Source organism: Leptonychotes weddellii, chromosome 13 (genome assembly GCF_054177405.1).
Source record: "Leptonychotes weddellii isolate Sample4059 chromosome 13, ASM5417740v2, whole genome shotgun sequence".
Classification (NCBI taxonomy): Eukaryota; Metazoa; Chordata; class Mammalia; order Carnivora; family Phocidae; genus Leptonychotes; species Leptonychotes weddellii.
Window position 1 is genome coordinate 56,554,116 of NC_138381.1, and position 7,877 is coordinate 56,561,992.

Genomic DNA, 7,877 nt, shown 5'->3' on the forward strand with positions numbered 1-7,877 from the left:
CTTTTACTTTTTAACTGTACTATTTTATTGTGTTAAAATACATATAACAATTTTATCCATTTTTAAGTGCACAATTCAGTGGCACTAATTATATTCACAATGTTGTGTACCATCCATTCACTTTTAACCTATTTGTTTTATGTATAAAGTATGTTTCTTATAGGCAGTATATACAGCAGTTTGTTGTTGCTTTTTATCCAATTTGAAAATCTATGCCTTTTAATATTTAATTTATATTTAATATAAATGTATATGTAAATATAAATAAACCATTTATGTTTAATATAATCATGGGTTAGCTTGGATTTAAATCTACCACCTTGCTGTTTATCTTCATTTGTCCCATCTGCACTTTTTTCCTAGTTTTTTCTGCCTTGTTTTCCTATTTTTGTTCTGCCTTGTTTGGAATGAACTGTGTATTTTTATAATGCATTTATCTCCATTGTGGCTTTTGTAACTATAACTATTTGTTTTGTTTTATTTTTAGTGGTTGCACTAGAGTTTACAATATACATATTTAATTTGTCACTGTTTACCTTCAAGGAATATAATAGCATTTCACATATAGCATAAGAATTTAAAACATACTTCAATTTATCACCTTGCAGTCTGCACTATTGTTGTCATACATTTTACTTCTATGTATGTTATTAAACCCCACAATATATTATTATTTCTGCTGTTAACTAGAAGCCAGCAAATTATGATTCACTATCCGGTTTTCCCCATACCATTTGTTGAAAAAACTTGCCTCCATTCAATTGTCTTTCTTTCTTTCTTTCTTTCTTTCTTTCTTTCTTTCTTTCTTTCTTTCTTTCTTTCTTTCTTTCTTTCTTTCTTTCTTTATTTTAGAGAGGGAGTGGGGAGCAGGGGCAGAGGGAGAGAAGAATCTTAAGCAGGCTCCACCTCCAGCATGGAGCCTGATGTGGGGCTAAATCTCACAACCCTGAGATCGTGACCTGAACCAAAATCAAGAGTCAGATGCTTAACTGACTGAGCCACCCAGGCACCCCTCCATTCAATTGTCTTGACACCTTGTTGAAATCTTGTGATGTCTTTGTCTGGTTTTAGTATCAGAATGATACTGGCTGCAAATTCCATTGTTTTTACATACCACATTTAAAAAACCTGTTGATGGACAATTGGGTTATTTCCCCTTTTGGCTACTGTGAATTATGTTGCTATGAACACTGGCATACCCTGTTTTCAAACCTTTTGGGTTTATACCTCGGGGTAGAATTAATGGATCATATCAAAAGTCTATGTTTAGGGCGTCTGGGTGGCTCAGTTGGTTAAGCGACTGCCTTCGGCTCAGGTCATGATCCTGGAGTCCTGGGATCGAGTCCCGCATCGGGCTCCCTGCTCGGCAGGGAGTCTGCTTCTCCCTCTGACCCTCCTCCCTCTCATGCTCTCTGTATCTCATTCTCTCTGTCTCAAATAGATAAATAAAAATCTTTAAAAAAAAAAAAGTCTGTTTAATGTTTTTTTTTTTAGATTTTATTTATTTATTTGTCAGAGAGAGGGTACAAGCAGAGGGAGTGGCAGGCAGAGGGAGAAGCAGGTTCCCACTGAGCAAGGAGCCTGATGCAGGACTCAATCCCAGGACCCAGGGATCATGATGTGAGCCAAAGGCAGCCGCTTAACCTACTGAGCCACCCAGGCGTCCCTATGTTTAACTTTTTGAGGAACATCTTCAGTGATTTTTAGTTTTACAAATACATACATTAAATATACATAATATATACACAAAACATATATACATACATTATATATATATATATAACACATATAAATAAATAAGTATATACACACATGTATACATTCACAAACACACACATGAGTTATATCAATAGTAGTCACTCTAGGGCTTACTATGTACATCTTAACTTATCAGAAACAGGTTCAGATTTATACTAACTTAATTCTATTAAGATACATAAACACTACTCCTTTTTAGCACTATTCCTTTCCCCCTTTCTGTGATATTACTGTTATATAAATTATACCTCACACATGTTAAACTCAAAATGCATTGTTGTAATTATTACTTTATATAATTTAATGGCTTTTAAAGAAGATAAGAAAACAAAAGAGAACAAGTATATATCTATAGCTTTAAAAAAATTTACCTTCTTGCTTATCATTTCTGGTTCTCTTTATTTGTTCCTCTGTATTTGAGTTGCCACCTGGAGTAATTTCTTTAGCCTAATACTCATCTCCTTAGTGTTGTTATTGGCAAGTGTTTTACATTTCTACAAGTTATATGCCCAATAATACATTATATACATATTGTTTCATACAATTATTTTTCAAATCAGCTAAGAGAAGAAAAGAGAAACAAACAGGATCTCATAGAATTCTGTAGAATACTCCATTTGACAACAACATTCACATTTTTTCAAGTACCTATGAAATATAAATCAAGATGCACCATATACTAGGTCATAAAACAACATCAACAAATTTAAGATTTGTTGAGTAACTAGAAAATAATAGTATAAAGATAACAGGATATCCCCAAATACTTGGGAACTAAACAGTATACTCCTAAATGACCCATGGGTGATAGACAAAGGCTCAAGGGAACATTTTAAAATGTAATGAACTGAAAAAAAAATGAAATGAAACATAACAAAACTTGTGGAATGTAGTCAAAGCAGTATTGAGAGGGGAATTTATAGTAGTAAATGCTTATATTATAGTTGAGGGAGTGACATCAGAAACATGGCTGAATAATATGTCCCTCATTTATGACCCCGCCTCAACAACAATTTGGCATCCATCTATAGTCTATGGGATCCAGCACCATATACCAATGGATCCAGGAAGAGTTGTGCACATTGGGCATCAGGGCTTCGTCCTGGTTGTAGACCCTGCAGTGACCCAAGAACTGATGCCAACCCCTCCCCCCCTTGGCCATGGTCCAGTAGCCCCTGGAGAACATTGTCTTAGACAATCACTCATAGGTAAGTCTTTGTGGAAGTCCATGTTTCCAGTGCAGAAGTTCCAGCATACCACTGAAGCAAAAAATATGAGTTTGGATGCACTGAAGATGGTAAGAAGAATGGTTTGACTTACCTGCATCACCCTTTCTCCAAGGTGGCACATCTCAGGACCAAGATATCTTATCTTTTCAGCTTGTGATTTCTTCTGCAGGGGGAAGTGAGAGTGTTGAGTGAGCACCTGGCTTCCCCAGCTGTATAGGATGCTGCCAAGGGGGGCTGTTTATCCCTCACCCCATCCAGAGTACTGAATCATGAGCTGCATGACTGGAGAGCCAGGAAGAGGTTTGGAAAGTGGCAGATAGGACTCTTGGAGGACATTACAGGAATGAAGATCCTATTAACCACATTTCAGACTCCGTCAAAAAGCCTACCCACAAGCTGCTAAGGATGTCTCATCTGCAGATGCCACCAATTGGTCCATAGGCACCCCTAACACTCGATGTACCTTACCCACATGCCACATCTGTGGCTGGCTCCTATGTGTGTTCCCAATAGTGGTAGTGTTAGCAAGCTCTGGCAGATGGCTTGTGAGCATGCAAAGAAAGCCAGCTCCAAACTGCAGGCTAGGGAGAGACAATAAACATAAACTTTTCCACCAGGCTTGGGAAAGAAGGAGGGAGACTGTCAGCACCCACCCTGGTGGGTTGCAGGATTGAGAAAAGACATACAAGCTTAAGAATTCTGCCACCAGAGGGAGCAAAAAAGTGTGCGGTAAATATATCCATAGAAGGACTGAGAAAGCCTCAGAATCACTAGCAGAGCTGAGAGAAGGTATTTCTGTCCTGAATGCAGTAAGATTGGAGGAAGTGACTAAAGACATTAGTGCAAAACTTCAAGAACTATGAAAAATCAAGGAGACATGATACCATTCAAGGATCATTATAATCTACTGGTAACCAGTTGCAAAGACATCCAGATCTCAGATTTACCCAATAAAGAATTAAAAATAGGGGCGCCTGGGTGGCTCAGTTGGTTAAGCGACTGCCTTCGGCTCGGGTCATGATCCTGGAGTCCCGGGATCGAGTCCCACGTCGGGCTCCCTGCTCAGCAGGGAGTCTGCTTCTCTCTCTGACCCTCCCCCCTCTCATGCTCTCTATCTCATTCTCTCTCTCAAATAAATAAATAAAATCTTTAAAAAAAAAAAGAATTAAAAATAGCTGTTTTAAGGTAGTTCAATGAGCTTCAAGAAAACACAAAGATAATTCAATGAAATCAGGAAAATATACACAAAATGAGAAGTTTAAAAAAGAGATAGAAATTGGGGTGCCTGGCTGGCTCAGTCAAAAGAGCGTGCAACTCTTGATCTTGGGACTGTGAGTTCAAACCCATGTTGGGTGTAGAGATTACTTAAAAAAATAAAACCTTAAAAAAAGAGATAGAAATAATAAAAAGTAGCCAAATAGAAATTCTGGAGCTAAAGAATATAATGAAATGAAAAATAAAATGGAGAACATCATCAGCAGAATGGATCAAGCAGAAGAAAGAATCTGTGAGTTAAAGACAGGAACTTTGAAGTTATCCAGTCAGAATAGAGTTTTTAAAAAATGAAAAAGAGTGAACAAAGCCTACATGATTATGGGATACCACCAAAAGAAACAATTTGTAAATGGTTGGAGTTCCAAAAGGAGAAGAAAGGGAGAAGAGGGCAGAACGCTTATTTAAAGAAATATTGGCTGAGAACATGTCAAATCCAGGGAGAGATTTAGATTATCAAACTAATGAAGCTCACCAAACAAACTCAACTTAAAGAGATCTTCTCCGAAACACATTATAATAAAAATAACAAAAATCAAATTCAAAGGGAGAATCTTTTTTTTTTTTTAAAGATTTTATTTATTTATTTGACAGAGAGAGAGCGAGAGCAGGAACACAAGCAGGGGGAGTGGGAGAGGGAGAAGCAGGCTTCCCGCTGAGCAGGGAGCTCGATGTGGGACTTGATCCCAGGACCCTGGGATCATGACCTGAGCCAAAGGCAGACGCTCAACGACTGAGCCACCCAGGTGCCCTCAAAGGGAGAATCTTAAAAGCAGGAAAATAAAAGAACCTTATAACTTACAAGGGACCCCCCCCCTACCAAGGCTATCAGTGGATATCTCAGCAGAAACCTTATAGGCCAGAAGAAAGTGGGATGATATACTCAAAAGTGCTGAAAGGAAAAAAAATGTCAGCCAAGAATACTATATTTAGCAAAGCTGTCCTTCAGAAATGATGGGAAGATAAAGATGTTCCTAGACAAACAAAAGCTGAGGGAGTTCATCATCACTAGACATGCCTTATAAGAAATGCTGAAAAGAGTTTTTCAAGCTGAAATAAAAGGACACTAATTAATAACATGAAAACATTTGAAAATATACAACACACTGGTAAAGGTAAGTACATAGTCAAATTCAGAATGCTCTAATACTGTAATATAGCGGTGTGTGTTAACCATTTACTCTAGTATAAAGGTTAAAGGACAAGAGTATTTAAGATAACTATAGCTAAACTATTTGTTAATGAATACACAATATAAAAAGAGATAAATTGTGACATTAAAAATGTAAAAGGAGGGCAGTAAAAGAGTTGAATTTTTGTATGTGATCAAAGTTAAATTGTGATCAGCATCAAAATAGAGCTATAAAATGTTTTATGTAAGCCTCATGGTAACAACAATGGAAAAACTTACAGTAGATTCACAAAATATATAAATGTTTTATGTAAGCCTCCACAATGGAAAAACCTACAGTAGGTTCACAAAAGATAAAGAGAAGGGAATCAAAGCATATCATGAAGGAAAATCATCAACTTACAAAGGAAGGCAGCAAGAAGGGGAGAAAGGAACAAGGAACTACAAAACAGCAAGAAAACAGTAAGATGACATTACTTGTAATTACCTAAAACTCCTATCACCTAGTAAGTCTTCACCTATCAATAATTATTCTAAGTATAAATGGATTAAATTCTCCAGTCAAAGTCATAGAGTGGCTAAATGATTAAAAACAAAACAAAACAAGACCTAGGTATATGCTGCCCAGAAGAGACTCACTTCAGCTCTAAGGGCTCACATAGGTTAAAAGTAAAGGAATGGAAAAAGATATTCCATGTTAAGTGGAAACCAAAAGAGAGCAAGGGTAGCTATGCTTATATCAGACAACATATACTTTAATCTAAAAACTGTAACAAGAGAGAAAGAATGCTGGGGGCGCCTGGGTGGCTCAGTCGGTTAAGCGTCTGCCTTCGGCTCAGGTCATGATCCCGGGGTCCTGGGATTGAGCCACGCGTCGGGCTCCCTGCTCAGAGGGAAGCCTGCTTCTCCCTCTCCTTCTGCCCGCTGCTCTGCCTACTTGTCCTCTCTCTCTCTCTCTGTCAAATAAATAAATAATCTTTAAAAAAGAGAGAAAGAATGCCATTGTGTAATAATAAAGGAGTCAGTTCATCAAGAGGATATAACAATCATAAATATAATATGCACCCAACATTGGAGGATCTAAATATATTAAGTAAACATTAACAGATCTGCAGGGAGAAATTGACAACAATACAATACAGTAGGGGACTTCAATAACGGATATATAATCCAAATAGAAAATCCAAAAGTAAATCTTGGACTTGAAATACAATTTAGACCAAATGGACCTAACAGAGATATACAGAACATTCCATCAAATAGCAGTAGAATACACATTCTTCTCAAGTGCACACAGAACACTCTACAGGATAAATAATATGATAAGTCAAAAAACAAATCTTAGCAAATTTAAGAAGATTGAAATCATACCAAGTATCTTTAACATAGAAATCAAGCAGTTCTAAGGGGGCAGTTTATAGTAATAATGCCTATATTAAGAAAAAAACTCTAAATAAACAACCTAACTTTATATCTCAAGGAACTAGATAAAGAGGTATAAACCAGGGGCGCCTGGGTGGCTCAGTCATTAAGCGTCTGCCTTCGGCTCAGGTCATGATCCCAGGGTCCTGGGATCAAGCCCCGCATCAGGCTCCCTGCTCCGCGGGAAGCCTGCTTCTCCCTCTCCCACTCCCCCTGCTTGTGTTCCTGCTCTTGCTATCTCTGTCTCTCTCTGTCAAATAAATAAATAAAATCTTAAAAAAAAGAGGTATAAACCAAGCCCAAAGCTAGCAGAAGGAAGGAAATAACAATGATAATAGCAGAACTAAATTAGAGACCAAAAGATAAGAGAAAATGTCAATAAGAGCTGTTTTTTTATTTATTTTATTTATTTATTTATTTATTATTATTATTTTTTAAGATTTTATTTATTTGCGAGAGAGAGAATGAGAGACAGCATGAGAGGGAGGGGGGTCAGAGGGAGAAGCAGACTCCCCGCTGAGCAGGGAGCCCGATGCGGGACTCGATCCCGGGACTCCAGGATCATGACCTGAGCCGAAGGCAGTCGCTTAACCAACTGAGCCACCCAGGCGCCCCCAAGAGCTGTTTTTTTAAAACCATAAAAAAGTTGAGAAACCATCAGCTAGACTAAGGAAAAAAACCTCAGATAAAATCAGAAATGATGGGTTCCTCGGTGGCTCAGTTGGTTAAGTGTCTGCCTTGGGCTCAGATCATGATCTCAGGGTCCTGGGATCGAGTCCCACATCGGGCTCTCTGCTCTGCGGGGAACCTGCTTCTCCCTCTTCCTCCACCGCCGCTCCCTCTACTTGCATGCCCTCTCTCTGTCAAATAAATAAATAAAATCTTTTTAAAAATCAGAAATGAAAGAGGAGACATTACAACTGATACCACAGACATACAAAGGATCATAAAAGACTACTATGAACAATTATACACCAACAAATTAAATAACCTATAAGAAATGGTTAATTTCTAGAAATATACAACCTACCCAAGACTGAATCATGAAGAAAGAAAATATGAAG